Source organism: Chenopodium quinoa, unplaced genomic scaffold, assembly GCF_001683475.1.
Source record: "Chenopodium quinoa cultivar QQ74 unplaced genomic scaffold, ASM168347v1, whole genome shotgun sequence".
Lineage (NCBI taxonomy): Eukaryota > Viridiplantae > Streptophyta > Magnoliopsida > Caryophyllales > Amaranthaceae > Chenopodium > Chenopodium quinoa.
In genome coordinates this window covers 2,269,150-2,288,938 of record NW_018744693.1, presented here as the reverse complement: position 1 = coordinate 2,288,938, position 19,789 = coordinate 2,269,150, and the positions used below count along the sequence as shown (strand labels likewise).

General features: G+C 42.8%; 1 long non-coding RNA gene across 1 annotated transcript; it reads left to right on the top strand.

Annotated features, from left to right (window-relative positions):
- Positions 1 to 14,347: 14,347 nt before the first annotated feature.
- Positions 14,348 to 16,057, top strand: LOC110702555. The gene is made up of 3 exons (XR_002507493.1): positions 14,348 to 14,642; positions 15,139 to 15,213; positions 15,798 to 16,057. It is a non-coding gene; the product is annotated as an uncharacterized LOC110702555 (long non-coding RNA).
- The last annotated feature ends 3,732 nt before the right edge of the window (positions 16,058 to 19,789 follow it).

The following is a 19,789-nucleotide window of genomic DNA, read 5'->3' as shown; positions in this document are numbered from 1 at the left end:
TCGAACTCTTTATTCAATTTGACCAAGTAAATAGAATTACCTAGTAGCCAAGGAATTTAAGTAGGAAAACAAGCGGCGGGTACCGGTTGTTTCCCTTTATTGCCAATGTTGGCTTTTAACTCGTTATTTGTTAACCTAGCAAGAGTATTGGTTGAGAGCCTTTGTTTATTAAAAACAAGTGGACGACTCATACCTTTTAGGCTCCATACTAAGTTTGAGTGACTATTAAGTTAACATAGGAGTTATTTAGTCTTTGTCACAATCGTGATTGAGTAGTAAAGGTATCAGGCGGCGTAGGCCGGCTAGACCCCTTGATTCACCAATGTTTGTTGGCTATTAACTCAATAGGTTATCCAGTAGGAATAGGGGTTCGAGTGCCCTTGTTTGTTTAAAACAGGCGGACGACTCAAACCTTTTAGGTTCCATACCAAATTTGAAGGAGTGACTATGAGTTAACTTTGGAGTTACTCAGTCGCCGTCACTTTTGTTTGAGAAGTAGAGGTACCAGGCGGCGTAGGCCGGCTAGACCCCTTGATTCGCCAATGTTTGTTGGCTATTAACTCAATAGGTACCCCCTGCATTTATCCCAAGTAATACAGGCGGTTATCTGACTCAGATGTCAACTGCTACCATTGGTTTGGTTAGTGATAGAGTTATCTTTGTCTCAAAAACGGCTACGTGGTTGCCCTTGGGGACAGTCGTATAGGTGCCGTGTAATTAGTTTATAGAACAATGTTCCACCCAAAAGGGAGCTGCTCTCTGCGACGAATTTCATCTGAAGGGATGCCGTCGGACGCCTGCTATGATGTTGGGACAGGTCGAATTAGTTTTGTAGTTTTGATCAGGTGGCTTGGCGCCTGGTCTGATCATTCGGCCGGTGGCCTTGGTCAGTTCTTGGTGAACGTAGGTGCTAAGTAAAAGAAGGGTAGCCGCCTGTTAGTTACAGGATCGGCCAGGCCCTAATCTTTTTAGCTAAGTATTGTGAGTAAAATACTCGATGGAGAGTAGCCGACTGTAAAGGAACAGACGGCGTGCCCCTCTAAAGATAAAGAGTGAAACTCAATGGAGAGTAGCCGACTGTAAAGGTACAGACGGCATGCCCCTCGTAATACAATATTGAATAGTAAGTGCAAACTTTATTAAGTAGCTCTTTACTTTACATCATTCAGAAAAAATATTTTTTAAGGTTATCTACGTTCCAGGTTCGAGGCAACGGTTGTCCGTCTGGTGTTTCCAGACGGTAGGTACCGTCCCTGACTTCCGCATAGATTCGGTAGGGTCCTTCCCAGTTGGGAGTTAGTTTTCCAGACTCATTGGCCCTTCCAACTGCTTCCATTTTTCTAAGTACAAAGTCCCCTACTTTGAGTGGACGCCTGTGTACTTTCTTGTTGTATGATCTAGTCATTCTCAGGCGATAGATCTCATGGCGCAAAACAGCATTGCCCCTCTTTTCAGGAAGTGAGTCTAATGCCAGGCGCATAGCTTCCCAGTTTGCCTCTTCGTCATATAGCATTACTCGAAGAGTCGGCTCGTAGTGTTCTATTGGAAGAACAGCTTCTGCACCATAAGTTAGGAGGAAGGGAGTTTCTCCAGTCGCCCCTTTTTCAGTCGTCCTAATGGCCCAAAGAACATGTGGTAGTTCATCTGCCCATAGGCCGCCTGCTCGTTCAATCTTTTTCTTGAGACCGTCTGAGATGATTTTATTAAAGGCTTCTACCTGGCCGTTTGCTTGTGGACGGCCGACAGATGCAAAGTAATGTGAAATTCCTTGGTCTCCCAACCAGCTTTTGAGAACAGGCGTCTCAAATTGGGGACCATTATCAAAAACCATAGACATGGGAACCCCGAACCGAGTGATGACGTTTTTCCAAATGAATGAAATTACATCTTTCGTCTTGATTCCCTTTACAGCCTCCGCCTCTACCCATTTAGTGAAGTAGTCAACGGCAACAAGTATATACCTTCTGCCGCCTGTAGCAGGCGTATATGGACCCAGAATGTCCATGCCCCACTTAGCAAACGGTAGTGGGCTGTGAATGGTAGTGAGGTCAGTAGCCGGACGGTGAATTAATTTGCCAAACCTTTGGCACTTGTCACATTTTTTCACCATCTCCATTGCATCTGCTTCCAAAGTAGGCCAAAAGTAGCCCTGCCGCCTTGCCCTTTGAGCAAGCATCCTACCACCTATATGGGAAGCACAGAAACCAGAGTGAAGATCATCTAGTATCTCTCGTCCCTTTTCAGGAGTAACACACTTTAAGAAGGGTTGAAGGTGCCCCCTCTTGTGAAGTTCTCCCTGTATCATTTCAAAACAGGAGGCTCGTTTTTTCAGTGCTGCCGCCTGTTGAGGATCATCCGGCAGTGTACCGTTTGTCAGATATGCCCTGATTGAATCCATCCAGGTTGAGCTTCTGTCTAGAATTCCAATAGGATTTTCCTCGATGCTTCTCTTCTCCATTACTTCCCAAAACACAGTTCGAGGAGTATCGGAGGAGGCGGATGATGCTAATTTCGAAAGTGCATCTGCCTGGTTGTTTTCTGATCTCGGCACTTGGATCAGATGGAAATCCTCAAGGGAGCCGACTGCTTGTCGGACCGCCTGTAAATACTTGATCATGGCCGGATGTGTTGCTTCGTATTCGCCATTGTACTGACTCACTATCAGTTGTGAATCAGAACAGGCGTCTATTTTCCTTGCCCCTGCCGCCTTACACATGCGGATCCCGGCTAGTAAAGCTTCATATTCTGCCTCATTGTTTGAAGCCTGGAAACTGAAGCGTAGAGCATACTCGAACCTGTCGCCCTCTGGAGATTGACATACGACGCCTGCTCCACAACCGTTTGAAGTAGAGCTTCCGTCCACATATACCTTCCAGACTTGGTCTGGAACTTGAGAGTCAGGAGGACGGGTCATCTCTACAATAAAGTCAGCAAAGGCTTGCCCCTTCACTGCTTTTCTAGGCTCGAAAGTAACTTCGAGACTCTGCATTTCTATGGCCCATTTGATCATTCGTCCGGAGGACTCCATGGTGGTAAGGGGCCGCTTGATCGGTTGGTCGGTATACACGACGACTGCATGTGCCAGAAAGTAGGGCTTCAATTTTTTAACAGCCATGAAGAGTGCAAGACCAAATTTCTCCACTAGGGGATACCTCAACTCGGCATTTTTCAGTACGTGACTGACAAAGTAGACCGGAAGTTGACAGCCGTCCCTTTCAGCAAGGAGCACCGCGCTTAACGCATGATCAGAGACGGCCAGGTACATGTACAGATTTTCTTTGGGCAAAGGGCTGACTAGCCTCGGCAAGGAATGCAAGTGAACCTTTAATTTCTGGAAGGCGGCCTCAGCATCCGGCCCCCATTCAAACCTTGCCTTTTTCTTAATTGCCTGGAAAAAGTATAGGCATTTGTCGCCTGATCGGCTTAGAAATCTTCCCAAGGCTGCCAGACAACCTGTTAACTTCTGAACCTCTCGGACGGTACGAGGCGACTGCATGTCAATGACCGCCTGTACCTTCTCGGGGTTCGCCTCTATTCCTCTCTGGTTGATAAGGAATCCGAGAAATTTCCCAGACTCAACTCCAAATACACATTTCTTGGGATTGAGCATGACATGGTGCCGCCTGAGTGTGGCGAAAGTTTCTCGGAGGTCCGTCAGATGATCTTTCTGAAGTTTAGTCTTGACAATCATATCATCAATGTATGCCTCGACGTTTCTCCCAATCTGATCAAAGAACACTGTGTTTATCATTCGTTGGAAGGTAGCCGGGGCATTCTTAAGACCAAACGGCATGACCGTGTAACAGTATAATCCCTGATCAGTGACGAAGGCCGTCTTCTCCTGATCTTTCTTCCATAAAGGAATTTGATGAAAACCAGAATAGGCGTCCATAAAACTCATCAAGGCATGGCCGGCTGTTGAGTCGACCAGGTTATCAATTTTAGGCAGAGGGTAACTGTCTTTGGGGCACGCTTTGTTCAAGTCTGTGTAGTCTACACACATTCGCCAGGTGCCATTCGGCTTTTTAACAAGCACCACATTTGCAACCCAATCTGGGAAGTAACATTGCCGAATGAACCCTGCATCAAGTAATTTTTTGACTTCGGCGGCTGCCGCCTGACCTCTTTCTTCACCATGGTTCCGTTTCTTTTGTCGTACCGGCTTCTTTTTCGGATCCACAGCGAGTTTGTGTACTGCCAGATCAGGACTAATGCCTGGCATTTCATGGACTTCAAATGCAAAGATGTCCTTGTATTCTTTCAACAGGTTGTGAAAGTCGTCACCAAGGTTTCTCAGAGCAGTCGTCCCTACTTTGACTGTTCGGTCAGGATGGGAGTCGTCTAATATCAGGTCCACATGCTCACCAGCCGGCTGAGGGCGGAACTCATCCGGCCGGTCCTCTGCCAATGATTGCTATTTTCTTGCTTTTTTTGCGGACTCAGTCTGGGGTGCCTTTCTCTTTTTGTCGCCTGTTTCTTGAACAGGCGCACTTTCCTTGACATTGTCAAGGTCTGTTTTTTCTCCACTTGACCCAGTGGCCATAGCAGTGGGCTTGACATCCGAGAGATAGCACTCTCGGGCCATCCTCTGATCTCCCCTTAGGGAGCCGACTGTTCCATTGTCCCTTTCAAACTTAAGCAGCATAAGTGACGGGATTATAACAGCCTTGGAATTATTCAGGGTTGGTCGACCCAGAATCATGTTGTAGGCCGAGAGTTCCTCTACCACTAGGAACCGGACTACCATGTGTCGTCCTTCCCCTTTTTCGCCCAGGCGGATGGGTAGATCTACTCGTCCCAGTGGGTGGACTCCTCCTCCTCCAAAACCTATTAAAGGGTGGGAGGCCGGATGTATGCAGTCCGTCTGATATTTCAGTTTTGACAGACATTTGCTGCTGATGAGATCTGAAGAGCTCCCGGTATCTATGAGGATTCGACCAACTCTCTGGTTGGCCACTTTACATTCAATAACGAGAGGGTCGTCATGCGGCCCCCTTATTCCTCCTAGATCCTCTTCAGTGATGACAATCTCAGGAAATGTATATTTAGACGGCCGTTCTTGGTGAACGGAATTTACATCTAACCGCCTTATATTATCTTTGTTGCCCCTAATAGTGGGGCCGCCTCCTGAGAAGCCGCCTGCAATGGTGTAGACGACTGCATCATATGTATCGGAACTGTCGGCCTGTTGATTCTTTTTGGCCGACTGCTTTTTTGAGGAAGTATTCCCCGTAGATTTCTTGACATAAGTGTCAAGATCACCTTGATCAGCCAAGCGGTCTAGGTACCGCATGAGACTGATGCAGTCATTGGTGTGATGACCAATGTCATCATGATAAGCACAGATTTTGTCTTGGTTCCGGTTGCTCGCAGAACCCTTCATGGGGAGCGGCTTCTCAATTGAGAGCCGTCCCTTTATTTCTTTTAGGATAAACTGGTTATCCTTGTTAAACACATACTTTGGGGAGTATGGTTTGAATTCTTTTTTCTTTTTCTGGGCCGGCTGTTTAGAGGAATCAGCCGCCCAGACCTCTTTTCTTTTTCCATCTTTGTTGGACGACTGTTTCTGTCGTCCTTCTCTATTGTCGAACCTCTTCCCGTCCGACTGTTTCATCGTACACAGATCAGTCGCCTGTATATAGGCTTCTGCTTCAATCAAGGCCTCTTGAAGAGTCGCCACCCTTTTTCGAACTAAATCAAATTTGAAGGTAGACCCGTCTTTGAGACCTCTAAAAAAGTCAGTATAAGCTACCTCATCCGGTAACCCTTGAATCTGTATTCTCATCAGGTTGAACCGCCTGATGTAGGAACGAAGCCCCTCCTTTTCACCCTGCTGAATTGTTCCCAAATCAAGGGTCGTTTTCTTCGCAGGGATGTTCATAGCGAAGTTGGAGGCAAATAAGTAAGCAAGTGTCCTGAAGCTGTTTACACAACCAGTCGGCAGGTTGCCGAACCATTGCTGTGCAATTCCCTTGAGAGTCGCTGGGAAACACTTGCACCAGGTGGGATCATCCAACCCTTGAAGGTACATCAGGTTGGTGAATGCCATCAGATGGTCTTCTGGGTTAGTAGTGCTATCATAGGCGCCTACTAGAATATTTTTTACTTTGGCCGGCTGAGCGGCTTCAGTAATTTCCTTGGAGAAGGCCGTCGGCTGTTCACCAAGTCTAAGCAGCCGTAGCTGCCAGTCCATAGGTTGGACGTTTTTTGCTGCAGGTCCACCAAATGGAGGTGGCTGCATAAAATACTGTTGTTGCGGCACAAATGGTAAGTTTGGTACCGCCTGGGCACTATGAAAGTCGGACTGACGGGAGGTGCCGCCTGACTGACTCTCATGGTACGACTGAGTTGGCCTCATCGAGGCATTTCGCAAACTGTCCTGAAAATTTGAAGTAGAAGCCGACTCTGATAATCGGTCACTCTTCTTCTGCTCTAGCAGGTGCCGAGCATCTGTGAACGTTTGCTTTGACCCGTCCGCCTGAATATGACGAACCGGTTTCCTATTTCCCGTAGGATAACGGAGTTTTGTGAAATCAAGAGCAGACGGCTCCCGCTTCTTGAATTTAGGATGGGGAGTCGCCTCTCGCCCTTGAACTGACTTCCTCTTTAGTGAAGTGGAAGGTTTCTTGGCCGACTACTCTTTGACTGAAGCAGGCGGTTTTTTGTTGATCAACTCTTGGATCTCTCCCTTGAAATCCCTCATGAAGGTCATGAGTTCGTTCCTTGTGATGGGAGCAGACCCATCAGTCGGCTGTTGCAGAGCAAGCGGTGCGCCTGCTGGCTCGCTTCCTGTTTGAAGATACTCCCGTTCCCTCATTTCGGTATGACGGGTACGTCGGGCCCTTAGGGTCCCGTCTGGAGCTGTATGAGTTTCAACTTCAAATTCACTTTCGGTATCATGGTCCGACTGAACTTGAGGGTCGTCTAGGGGACGCCTCTCTTCTGGAATCGGTACAGACTTGGATGCCATCTCTGAAGTACTCTCCCCACAGACGGCGCCAGATGTTTCGGGGTTTTCTGATGTCCTGCGGGAGAGTTACAATTCCGAGACTGGAACCGGACGCCTGTACCTGCAAAATAACGGAGACTCCTGAGAGCTCCGCCTCCAACGGTCAAGTTAGTACCTGATTAAGGAGTAATCAATACAGAAATTAAAGTAATCAGATCTCTCTAGGTGAGAGTGCTTAGTGTTGGTAATCTGCGTTGTTAGCGAGATTAGCCGGTTGTTAATAAGTCTGTTCTTCTCTGCTTGATCTCTTAATTATTCGGTTCCCTGATTAATGAGGATTAATCGAGTATTTATAGCCTCGGGAAGCGTGCAACTCTCTAGGTTTAAGGTAAACCTAGGGCTGATCGGGCCTCTAGACTGAATTGGGCCTTGATGGCCGGTTTTCCCATTTGGCATGGGCGGACACGTGGCGTGTCTTAAGTGGTCCATGGAGGACGTATCTGTGATTGACACGTGGCAAGCTCCTGTTGGCCTTTGTGAAGGACACGTGGCGGAACCTGGTTGGTCCACTTGTCAGATGGTGATTGGTGGATAAAAATCCCCTAATCACCCTTGATATTAACAATACAAGTTGATATCAGATATCAACTTGTATTTTCTCATACTACTTCCCTTATATAGTTACATTTTATAAAATTTCACTTTTTCTATGTTTTAGAACATTATATAGCAACTTTGGAATTTTTTATGTTTTACAAATAATACCCTAAAGTTGCAACTAATTATATGTAACGGAGAACATTGTAAAATTTTCACTCTTTCTACGTGGTACGTTACCGGCCAAGATTCCCAATTTCCCACACAAACCTCTCTTTGAAGATGAACATACAAAAGTATGTAATCAAGTGATGAGAATAAGATCACCTGGCCTAAAATCGTAGGATGATGGGAAGTTGAGAAGGGAAGGATAGACATACATGCAATAAGTACAAATGAAATAAAAAAATTAATCACAGGGCGCCGGGTGGAGATTTTGTTGACTGACTAATTCAAAGTTAGTTGCTATTATTTAGCTAAGTTTAATGTTAGCAGTAACTTAGGATGCTAATAAAGTTGTTTTAGAGGTTGTTAGTGGGTTAGTAAGTTTATGCAGTAAAGTTAGGAAGTGGGATTATGCTCCCTATTTTTTAGTTTATTTTTGTTAGTAAGCTGCACTATTTAAACAGATGTAATTTGCTTCTTTCAATTTGAGTTAATCAAATCATCTTTTGCTTTCTACTATATTATATTGCTTCAACATTGTGGTATCAGAGCATAACCAGTTTTCGATTCTATCTTATTAAAAAAAAAAAGAGTAAAATTAGAGTGAGAAAGCAAAAGTGAGAAAGTCCCCTGCTCCACCGTGAGAAACCCATTACCCCAAACACAAAACCCACAAAATTGAGTGTGAGTGAGCAAAAATGGCATGAAATGGCACAAATCCATCCTCTCAGCCTTTAATTCCCATCTTCAAAGGGGAAAAATATCATTTATGGAGTCTTAAAATGAAGACCATGTTTAAATCCCAAGAGCTATGGGATTTAGTGGAGAATGGGTATGACGAACCAAACCCGGCACCGGCGATTCCCGATGCACAATTGAAGGAGAACCGCAAGAAGGATGCAAAGGCGTTGTTCTTCATTCAATCGGCACTAGATGATGACATCTTTCCCCGAATTACAGCAGCAACAAGTGCACATGAAGCATGGGAGACACTCAAACAAGAGTATTTGGGTGATCAGAGAGTAATTAAGGTACGATTGCAAACTCTTCGTAGTGATTTTGCTGAATTGACCATGGGTGAGAAGGAGAATGTCCAAAATTATCTGTCTAGAGTGACTGAAATTGTCAGTCAAATGAGATCATATGGTGAAAAAATTAGTAATGAGACCATTGTGAGTAAGGTGTTGAGAAGTTTGAATGATGATTGGAATAATGTTGTTCCTGCAATTGAAGAGTCAAAGGATTTATCAAGCTTTACCTTTGATGAATTGATGGGTTCTCTGTTAGCTCATGAGAGTAGAATGAAGAAAAGTCCTGCCAAGTTGGAGGAAAAGGCATTTCAAGTAAAGGGGGAGTCTTCCTTTAAGGGGAAGAGTGAAAATTCGGGAAACCATGACAGAGGCAGAGGTGGTTTCCGTGGAAGTCGAGGTCGAGGTCGAGGAGGATATCATGGTAATGGCAGAGGCAGAGGTCATTTTAATGATTCTGATTCTCGTCAACACAAGTCTCAAATCCAATGCCACTATTGCAAGAAACAAGGTCACAAAGAGGCTGATTGTTGGACCAAATAGAAAAATGAGCAACCTCAAGCAAATTTCTCTGAGAGGGCAGAAGATGAGAGCAGGTTGTTTATGGCACATTCTCACATTTCCCCAAGCAACCATGATGTGTGGTTTCTGGATAGTGGATGCTCAAACCACATGTCCGGGGCAAGGTCGTTGTTCAAAGAGCTCGATGAGTCAAAAACAGGAGAATTTCGTCTAGGAGACAACAAGCAAATGCAAGTGGAAGGAAGAGGTGTCATCTCCATCAAAACCGTGCAAGGTGATGTAAAACTCCTGTATGATGTGCAATTTGTGCCTAATTTAGCTCATAATCTGTTGAGTATTGGTCAATTGATGAGTAGTGGCTATAAGATTGTGTTTGATGATGGTGTTTGTGTTGTGATTGATAAGAAGTCAGACCATATTATAGCAAATGTTCAAATGACTCAGAATAGAATGTTTCCGCTTGATGTTTCAAATGATGTTATGAGCACTGTATTGATTGCTAAGTTATCTGAGTTGTGGCATTTACGTTATGGACATTTGAATGGTTGTAGTTTGAAGCTTTTAAGTCAAAAAGAAATGGTAGTAGGATTGTCAAAAATAGGTGAGCTTAGTTTTTGTGAAGGTTGTGTTTATGGGAAGCATAGCAGAGCCTCTTTTCCTACTGGGAAGGCATGGAGAGCATCCGAATGTCTTGAACTTGTGCATGCTGATTTGTGTGGGCCTATGAAAACTGAGTCATTAGGTGGAAGTCGATATTTCTTGTTATTAACTGATGATTATTCACGCATGAGTTGGGTTTATTTCTTAAAATTCAAATCTGAGGCATTTGAGAATTTTAAGAAATTCAAGGCATTGGTGGAAAACCAAAGTGGCAGACATATAATTGATCTCCGAACTGACAGAGGGGGTGAGTTTGTGTCTGATGAGTTTAATGCCTTTTGTGATGAACATGGAATTCGAAGAGATCTTACAGCACCATACACACCTGAACAGAACGGGGTGGCAGAGCGCAAGAACCGAACAGTGGTAGAAATGGCCAGGAGCATGTTGAAGGCAAAAGGGCTTCCGAATAAATTTTGGGGAGAAGCTGTGTCTACTGCAGTGTATCTCCTAAATATATCACCAACAAGGGCGGTTTTCAACCGAACACCATTTGAAGCATGGAGAGGTAAGAAACCCGGGGTAAGCCACTTGAGAATTTTTGGTTGTGTAAGCTATGCTTTGGTTAATAACCGTTCTAAACTTGATGATAAATCTGACAAATGCATCTTTATTGGTTATTGTTCTCAATCCAAAGCATATCGCTTATATAACCCTGTAAGTGGCAAAGTTATTATAAGCAGGAATGTGGTGTTTAATGAGGAAGCTCGCTTCAAGTGGAATGTCGACAAGGAAGGCATGGCTGATTATGTTCCCGTAGATTGTGAAGCTGATGAACAACCAGATGCAAATTCAACCACCTCCTCACCTGCAAGCACTCCACCATCAACTCCAAGTAGTAGCACGAACGAGTCACCTAGCTCTTCTGGCAGTAGTGACAGCCGTGACACTCCAGTAAGAAGAAGTAGGTCTCTGGCAGAGCTTTATAGTTCCTGTAATTATGCTTTGCTGGTCACCGACCCTATTCTATTTGAAGAAGCTGAAGAACAACCTGAATGGCAGCTTGCTATGAGAGAAGAAATGGCAGCAATTGAGAGGAACAACACATGGGAGTTGGTTGATGCTCCAGAAGACAAGAATGTGATAGGGCTGAAGTGGGTGTTCCGAACAAAATATAATGCTGATGGAAGTGTTCAAAAACACAAGGCTAGGCTCGTGGCAAAAGGATACTCCCAGCAGCAAGGTGTTGACTTTGACGAGACATTTTCTCCCGTTGCTCGATTTGAGACGGTGAGAATAATGTTAGCATTGGCTGCCCAGCTCAAGTTACCTGTGTATCAACTCGATGTGAAGTCTGCGTTTTTGAATGGTTATCTACAAGAAGAGGTTTATGTGGCCCAACCAGAAGGCTTTGTTATAAATGGCTTTGAAGACAAAGTATACAGATTGAGGAAAGCTCTATACGGATTGAAGCAGGCACCACGAGCATGGTACAGCAGAATTGATTTCTACTTTCGGAACAATGGATTCACAAGAAGTGAAAATGAGCCCACCTTATACTTCAAACGTGAAGGTAATGGTAATTTTTTACTAGTTTGCCTTTACGTAGATGATATGATTTTTATGGGTTCATCCGAGTCTTTAGCTGCAAACTTTAAGTCAAGTATGATGAAGACTTTTGAGATGACAGATTTGGGGTTGTTGCAATATTTTTTGGGTCTTGAGGTAAAACAAGACTTGGATGGAATTTTTGTATGCCAAAAGAAGTACTCTGCAGATTTGTTACAGAGGTTCAATATGTCAGAATGTGAAATTGCAGCCACACCAATGAATGTCAATGAAAAGTTACAACGTGAAGATGGAACGGAAGCAGAAAATGCAAGGCTATTTAGGAGTCTAGTGAGTGGATTAAATTACTTAACACACACTAGACCCGACATTGCTTTTTCAGTCAGCCTGGTATCCAGATTTTTGCATGATCCTACCCGGAAACATCTAGGTGCAGCCAAAAGGATACTTCGATATGTTGCTGGAACTATAGACTTTGGCATTTGGTACTCAAAAACATCAAGTTTCAAACTTGTGGGCTTCACTGATAGTGATTGGGCAGGTAGTATTGATGATCGTAAGAGCACTTCAGGGAGTGTTTTCAGTCTTGGTTTAGGTGCAGTAACATGGAGTTCCAAGAAGCAAGAGACTGTAGCTTTATCGTCTTCTGAAGCGGAATATGTAGCAGCTACTTCAGCAGCACGTCAGGCTTTGTGGCTTAGAAAATTACTAGCTGATCTTGGTTATATGCAAGCAGAAGCTACTGACATTTTTTGTGACAACAGGTCAGCTATTGCAATGAGCAAAAATCCAGCATTTCATGCCAGAACTAAGCATATAGATGTGCAGCATCACTTTGTTCGACAACTTGTAGCCGATGGAAAAATTATTCTGAAATTTTGTGGCACAAATGAGCAGGTGGCTGACATCTTCACTAAGGCACTTCCTCAAGCTAAGCATGAGTTCTTCCGGATGCAACTAGGAGTATGCAACTTTGAATCAAGGGGAAGTGTTGACTGACTAATTCAAAGTTAGTTGCTATTATTTAGCTAAGTTTAATGTTAGCAGTAACTTAGGATGCTAATAAAGCTGTTTTAGAGGTTGTTAGTGGGTTAGTAAGTTTATGCAGTAAAGTTAGGAAGTGGGATTATGCTCCCTATTTTTTAGTTTATTTTTGTTAGTAAGCTGCACTATTTAAACAGATGTAATTTGCTTCTTTCAATTTGAGTTAATCAAATCATCTTTTGCTTTCTACTATATTATATTGCTTCAACAGATTTACCTGAGGAGCTACGACGATGAAGCCATGTGAAGCGATATGATTAAAGAGTTGAGAATAGTAACTATTGGACAAGGCGAAGACATAAATGAACAATACTACAGGGTACTTTCCTGGTTTAATAGGTGAAACAATGAGCAAAGGCAGTGGAGTAGAATACTCAGTATCATCTAGACAAAATGTTTTAACACTTGAATTTCCGGTTGCAAAAACAGATGAAAAATTGTCATAAACAGATACATATTGAGAATAAGTATTACTTTCTAAGAATGTTTGAGCTTGGGAGGTGGCTAATAACACCCCTAAAGTAACCCAAAACAACTTAGCCATTTTTTTTTGGGAAATTCTACATTATAACCCGCTACTTTTTGAAATTCTACGTTGTGCCCCTAGTTTTTGAAACTTCTACACTATAACCTTAAGGTCTCATTGGTAACTCTGTTGTACCCTTGTCGTTAAGTGTCCATTAATAAAGTTCCGTTATCCCAAAAAAATAAAAAAAAAAATTTTAAAAAAGAAAACCAAAATCACCAATCCAACCACCCATAACCAGCCGCTGCAACCCACGGCCAACCCTACCCCCGTCCCCTCGAACGTCGGACGCCGCTCAGACCCCCTTTCCCTCCCTTGGTGACCGCACCGCCCCGATGACCCTCCCCTTTCCCCGTAAAACCACTCGTAACCCCTCCCCCTCCCCCTCGAAAAAACACCTTAAGTAACCTCCAATCGCCGGAAATCAACGAGCCGCCATCTCCCTTCACCGCAGTCGTAGCCTCCGCTGTTGTTCCCTTTCTCTCTCTCCGCTCTAGCCTCCTACCGCCGGAAATTGAAAGTTAGGGTTAGGGTTTGGGATTTGGGGGTTAGAATTCGAGAGATTTTGTTGAATTTCGTGGTGGGTGATTCAAAGGGGAAAGGGGAGGTGGTCGGGGCAACACGAACGTCGGGGGAGGGGAAGAAATCTAGGCGGTCGACGCTCCGGGGGAAGGGTGGTAGGATGGCGGTGGCAGCGGGCTGACCATGGGGTGGTTTTGGTTTTTTTTTATATACTTCATTTATTTATTTATTTAATTAAATAAAATTTTTATGTCTAACAGAACTATATTAACGGTGATTTAGCATCAAGGGTACACCAGAGTTACTTATTATATCTTGGGGTTACAGTGTAGATGTAATACCCGAGATTTTAAAACCTAATTTATTATACGCTAATATTTATTTTATTAGCTTAATTAAAGTTTTGTCTCTGTTTTAACAAGAACGAATGTTTTAATCTTGAATTTTATTTTAATATTATATTATTTCAGATGCTAATTTTAAGGAAAGTAAATTATTATTTTACAGCTTATTTTCGATCAGTAAAATGTTTAAAGATTTGTATCAAAATATATATTTTTATCCGAGAAAATAAAATGACCAAAATACCCTTATTCATACAAAAGGACAAAACCCACCTCTTTCCGCCCCTTTTTCTTCACAATTAAGTATTGAAGGCCTTATACTTGCTGTTAATTTTATATGCCCAAATCAATCAAAGTTAATTTATTAATTTTAGCCCAATTAAGAGCTTATCCCCATGCAACAAAAGACAAAAAGGCACCTCTTAACTCCCTTCTTCCTTCACGGTTAAGTATTGAAGAGGTGAAGTCAAAATTTTGCTTCTCAATATTGTGTTAATCACACATACTACTTAAATCTTATCCTATCAGTTCACTTGTTCTCTTTTAAGTGTATAACAACAAACAAGTTATACTCCATGATCTCCTATTTGCGCAAGGCAACGCCACCACCACTACCACAATTCAATCATCTCCACCGTACCCTTCCCCTGCTCTAAGTTGCTACTCTCACGCACCGACCCAGCTCACGCAACCACCCGGTTCACGCCCTTCTTCTTCCTCCTCCATTTATAGCTTGTTCCATAGAAAAACCCACTACTCCATTTGTGCAAGTCAAAGTGAGTATTTTACTCTTCCCCAATATAATTTTGAGTATAAGTTTAACTTTTATTTAGATTTATTCTCACTTTCTTTGAAAATGATTATGTATACATTTTGGTGATTAGATATTGATAGTGTATATAGTATTATGATGGAAAACTTATTTTGCTTAACATAGATATAATAGCTTTGTTTTTACTACTATGTACTGGTATATTCATGAGATATAGATAAGTATTCATTTCTTGTTATTAAAAAGAATAAGAGTAGTAACGTAGTACCTATAGTTTTCTAAGTAGTTGTATAAGCATATTATGTAAAAAGGTTATACCTTGTCATTTCTTAAAATGAATTTTTGTTGATCATTTGTTTATAAATCCTACAATGCTATGTATTTTCAAACAAGATAGTAAACCTTTTTTTTTAAAAAAAAGAGCTTTAAAATGAGTGAATTATTATATATCTATCAATTTCCCTACTAATACTATAATTTTAACTTTTGTTATATAAAAGAAGAATCGAACCTCAGAGCTCAGTGAGAACGATAGAATAAAGGCTAATAGGAAGGTTATCAGACTGTAAATCGAGGTAACGGCTATTGCTAGTACCCGCAATTCCCTTTGAAATGTGTTTATAAAAGCATGATGTCATTTTTGAAAGTTATTTATATCTCTGGATTTAATGACTTGCGGGATGATGAACGTGTGTATTAATGTACTTCAGTTTAATGATTTATATGAATGATTTTATTGATAAACGTTGTTTTATTGATCTTTGGATCTTAAAAAAGTATGTCATGAATCTATGAATGACTTATGTAAAAGTTACACAACATGATAAATAACAGTGAAAGACCTAGTCCTTCTGGCAGTATATGTTTACAGGTTACTTCTCGGTCATGCATGTACCCATGGGGCATTAGCCCAACTATGTCGAGCATCTGCTCTATGTTATGGGCACCGGCCCATCGCGGAAGACGTTCCGCCATGTCATACTTGCCAGCGACTAGCATGTTAATATGAACGTTATATATATATCATTATATGAATTTTATTAAATGTTTTAAGATACTCTATTCTCCCTGTTTTGTTAACTAAAATGAATTGAAATGATGTTACACTACTAGAGTAGTTCGTTACTGAGTCTTCGGCTCACCCGTTTTTATGTTTTAGGTACTGCTGGGGATGATGGAGACGAGTAGTAGCGAGGATTTTACTTTCAGTTATCACTTAATAGTAGTTATAGTTTTAATTTGTTTAATTTGAATAGTAAGGCTAAGCTACTTAGTAAAGTTTGAGATAAGATAGGATTTTCTATTATAAAAATTAAGAATAATGTTTGTTATAAATAGATTACTATGTTTTATAAATCAAGTTTGTTAATTAAGTATGTTTGTTGCCTTGTAAATCTCGTGAGGGATTTACGGCAGTGACGTCCCGACCGTGTTAGGTTAATTCCGCTGCTAAGATTATCTTAATAATTGAATTAGAGGTCGGGGTGTTACAGTGTGGTATCAGAGCAACGGTTCCTGTGAAACCCTACTGGTTTTACATTTATATATAAAGTTGATTAGATTTTTAGAATAAGATCACTAGCTAATAAAATATGTTTTAAATATATATATATATATATATATATATATATATATATATATATATATATATATATAATTGAGTGTGAGTGTAGGAACGGGATAAAGGGGTTTATTTTTCCATTCTTAGTTTTCTTAATCACATTTGATGTGCAGAATGGCAAGTTACAAGGGAACTACCGATGCCTCCAAAGAAACCCATAACGATGTTTTTATAAGAAATGAAATGGTCCACGAAGAAAACATCCATGAGGAAAACAACAAGGAGCAACCCTTGGAGGAGTACAAAGATAGAATGGGACGACTCGAGAATGTGAGTACGTTGTTAGCTGAACTAGTTCAAGATTCTAGGAAAAAGAAAAATACGAATGAGGAAGATAGTGCGTCAATGTTTAAAAAGTTTTCATCCCTTAACCCACCATCATATGACGGTAAGCCTGATCCAGTCGAGTTTGAAGATTGGATTAACCGGATGGATCAGTTGTTCGAGACCTTGCGATGTCCTGAAAGAATGAAAGTTGACTTTGCTACATTTTATCTCACCGGTCAAGCAAGTTTATGGTGGAAGGTCAACAAGGAAAGGAAGAATGAGTCTGGATTTAGTTGGACCAAACTCCAAGAGTTGATGCGAGATAAGTTTTATCCATTGTCTTTGAGGAGACAAAAAGAAGATGAATTCCTCCACTTGCAACAAGGAACCATGAGTGTGTTGGATTACGCAAACAAATTCATGGAGTTATCAAGGTTTGCACCAGAATTAGTATCAACAGAACAATCTAGGATGAATCGTTTCGAACGAGGTCTCCATTTGAAATATCAGGACAGACTATCATCTCAACGATTTACTTCTTATCAAGATATGGTTGATGTAGCAGTTAATGTGGAAAGGGTTGTATTACTTCGAGAGGCACAAAATGTTGGCTATAAAAGGAGGAATGATAACCAAAACCAAGGAGGAACAAAGAGGCAAAACCAAAGTCAACAAGGGGGTTACTCTGGTAATAGAGGACAAGGTCAGCAAGGAGGGAACAAAAATCAGAATAATAGATCTCAAGTAGTGTGTGCTAAATGTGGAAGGAGAAGCCATACTGAGAATGAATGTCGTGTCGGTACCAATACTTGCTACCGATGTGGGAGTCCTAGTCATTATATTAAGGATTGTCCTAAGTTCATAACATTTACACCAATTTCAAAGGGACCTGCTCCATCTGGTGCAGATCGAGGAAGGAACAACACAGGAGGCACAAACCGAAATCTACCTCGACCACCCACAACTGGAAGAGTTTATGTGATGAGACAGGATGAGGCAGATAATGATGACACTGTGATCACTGGTACTTTCTCTATCCATTATTCACATGCTCATGTTCTCTTTGATTCTGGAGCATCACATTCTTTTATTTCCCCAATATTCGCCAATAAATTGCAATTGAAACCATATTATGACTTTCTTGGCATAAGTGTTTCCCTCCCTACTGGAGAAACCGTAAAATGTGGAACCATGTATAGAGACTGTCCAATTATTTTAGAGGGAGTCGAATTCCCAGCTAATTTGATAGCTTTTGACTTATCTGAGTTTGACATAATTTTGGGTATGGATTGGTTAACTAAGCATGAGGCCAAAATTGATTGTGTTGAGCAAAGTTTAACCCTTAAGGCTCCAAATGGAGAAAGGATATTGTTTCGGGGTTTTCTGATGTCCTGCGGGAGAGTTACAATTCCGAGACTGGAACCGGACGCCTGTACCTGCAAAATAACGGAGACTCCTGAGAGCTCCGCCTCCAACGGTCAAGTTAGTACCTGATTAAGGAGTAATCAATACAGAAATTAAAGTAATCAGATCTCTCTAGGTGAGAGTGCTTAGTGTTGGTAATCTGTGTTGTTAGCGAGATTAGCCGGTTGTTAATAAGTCTGTTCTTCTCTGCTTGATCTCTTAATTATTCGGTCCCTGATTAATGAGGATTAATCGGGTATTTATAGCCTCGGGAAGCGTGCAACTCTCTAGGTTTAAGGTAAACCTAGGGCTGATCGGGCCTCTAGACTGAATTGGGCCTTGATGGCCGGTTTTCCCATTTGGCATGGGCGGACACGTGGCGTGTCTTAAGTGGTCCATGGAGGACGTATCTGTGATTGACACGTGGCAAGCTCCTGTTGGCCTTCGTGAAGGACACGTGGCGGAACCTGGTTGGTCCACTTGTCAGACGGTGATTGGTGGATAAAAATCCCCTAATCATTTGCCCCTCACAGGTGGCACGCGACTGGTCACGTGTCGCCTGTGACAGGTGTCGCACGGTGACAGGCGACGGCCCGTTACAGGTGTCACCTTGCAGACGGCCGAGAGACTTTCCCGCCCAAATTTTGAATTCGGAAGCGACCCTTCGCCTTCTCATTTTGCCTATAAAAGGAAGTGCTGACTTCGGTCATTTTCACATTTGAGAACTTTTGCGAGAACATTCGGACCCCTGAACTTGCTCTGACATTTCGGACTTTTTCTGCCTACCGCCTGTTCTGACAAGCCGACTGACCCGAACTTCCAGGACTTCATCAACCGTCACCCGTTCAGGTAACTCAGTTCTCTTACTCTTAATTTTCTTTTTATTTTTTGAAATGGCACCATGGAAGCACACGACACGCCCTAAGTTAGTGATCAGCCGGTCACCGGGGACGGCTGAATCTAGGACTAGGAGTGCCGCCTGCCCTTTTCTGGACCCATCTTTGCCCTTTATACAAAGTCCGACTGAATCTGTGTCTATGCAGAACGTGATGGCCAGAACAAAAAAGACTGCTATGATATCAAACTCAGACGGCTCCTCCCAAAGGGTGCTCCTTAGTGAAACATCTGACCAGGCGCCAGATGTAGAACGAGGCGACTGTCAAGCTGACAGTTCTGAGAGAGGGACCAAGGTGTTCCCTTCTCATCTTACCGTGGACATGTCTAATTTTCCTTCTGCTCCTTCTAAGGGAGAGGAGGCGGGCCCCTCTAGGAGAGGGGAGGAGTCGTCCTCTTCGGACTCGTCAGGGGACGAGTCCGAATCCAGCTCTTCTGACCATAGTTCTTCTGGCTCAGAAGAAAAACATAGCCGCCTACAAGAGGCGAGAAGTTCTCATGCAGTGGAGAAGGGGGATAATTGGGCAGAGCCGTCCGCCTCTTACAGAGAAGAAAACGCCCCCTACTACTGCAGGGTACCCCGGGGCCGGATCGCAACAATGCGAGACAACGTGGCGAGCTTTATTGCTAACCACAAAATGGGCCCGGAGTATTTACTGTTTGTGCCGGATCCAGAAGATACTGTCGTCTGGCCGGCTGGTACCAGCTATGGTGACGGCTGCTTTGGCTGCTATGTGGCGGCCATCAAAGCTGGACTGCGCTTCCCATTACATCCGGCTGTTCAGCGGATTTTAGATGGGTATGATCTGGGGTTATGGCAGTTAGCCCCCAACTCTTGGGTAAACGTACTCGGCTATGTGGCCGGGTGCGAACTGAACGGGGTGGAGCCAAGTTTTGAGGCTTTCGCCCACATGAACTATCTCAGCCGGACCCCTAAGTCGGGAGGTACCGGCTGCTATCAATTA